Source organism: Austrofundulus limnaeus, unplaced genomic scaffold, assembly GCF_001266775.1.
Source record: "Austrofundulus limnaeus strain Quisiro unplaced genomic scaffold, Austrofundulus_limnaeus-1.0 Scaffold56, whole genome shotgun sequence".
NCBI classification, from domain to species: Eukaryota; Metazoa; Chordata; class Actinopteri; order Cyprinodontiformes; family Rivulidae; genus Austrofundulus; species Austrofundulus limnaeus.
This window is the reverse complement of record NW_013952458.1, coordinates 2,291,561-2,292,761: the sequence shown is the minus strand read 5'-3', so window position 1 is coordinate 2,292,761 and position 1,201 is coordinate 2,291,561. Positions and strand designations below refer to the sequence as shown.

Here is a 1,201-nt window from a genome sequence, read left to right as displayed (position 1 = left end):
GTAAATCACTGCTTGAACTTTAACTGTGAAACCACAGTAATTGATTCTAGATTTTTAAGTTTAATATTTTACTTAACTAAACTTTGCATTATAGTTAAGCTTTATTTTAAACGTTTTATAATTATTTTTATCTGAATCATTATAATGAATGTTCTGTATGAAATAATTCATTTTTAAGGTTTCAGTAAATCTTTCTTTTTTCTTTAAAGTGCTGTCAGGAGAGAGCAGGTCAGAACAGACTGTACAACATGTGCAGACATCAACAATTTTGTTTTTGACAACACCACCCGGGGAGAACCAGCCTGGACAGACCAAAAGTCTTGTCTATTTTGAGCTTAAACCAAAGTTACTCACAGAGGAACTTTTGTTTTGAAACTTTTTCTATTTTCGAGACGGATACCAAAAGTGCTTCACCTCTTATCTTCGAGCAAAGCAGCCCAGAGAAAAGGCAGAAGGAGTAACGTGAAACGTCTTGAAAGTGTCCTGTCCGACCGACGAAGTTCCAAGAAGTTCTTCACCCGTTGGACGACCTTTCCTCCGACCTGAGCTGTGGTGGTCCCCGGTCAAGGTAATGGCTGACCGTTCCTAAGAGTACCTGAGGTCTGGCTGGATTCGCTGAGAGACGTCCRCCCTTTCTGGTTAAAATCCACATTCTTTAAAGGTTAAAGTTAAACTGACTAACTTCATCCTCCTTTCTTCCATATTAAACTTATGCCCTGCCTAAACTGAAGAAAAAGTGCCACAAACAAATGGTTTATTAACATCTAAASCTCAAAGTTTGTTGTTAAACWTTTTATAGGAAATTAATCTCACAATAAGCTRWACATTAGTGATTTATTTGATTCTGTGAATAAATAAATGATCTTGTTTATTTTTGRTCAACTTWAAYTCACTGAGTACRCTCATCTTATTGTGTTTTGTCCATTCATTTTTGTATGAAGATATTACCGAAAATAAAGTGATCCTTGCTAAAATATATTCCTTATAACCTCGTAATAAGAAGCGTGGGGGTGAACCCTACAGTTTTACCTGTTTTCTCTAATCTTATTAATACAATKTGTACATGCAAAACACACAAATAAAGAGCTAATTTGCATATATTTATACATTAATTTGTATTAATCAACAAATGCTTCTTTAGTATTACATATGCAGTATAAAATAAAGACTAAATGTTTATGTTTAGGGGAGTTCCCACACC

General features: G+C 34.5%; 1 protein-coding gene across 1 annotated transcript in view; it reads right to left on the bottom strand.

Moving 5' to 3' along the window:
* zgc:136493 (probable 2-ketogluconate reductase) overlaps nt 1–501 on the bottom strand; it is a 2,984-nt gene extending 2,483 nt beyond the window's left edge. The window contains exon 1 of the mRNA XM_014009295.1: nt 415–501. The gene's annotated coding sequence lies outside the window, so the exon portion shown is untranslated. The remainder of the gene's footprint in view (nt 1–414) is intronic.
* Nucleotides 502–1,201: the final 700 nt, after the last annotated feature.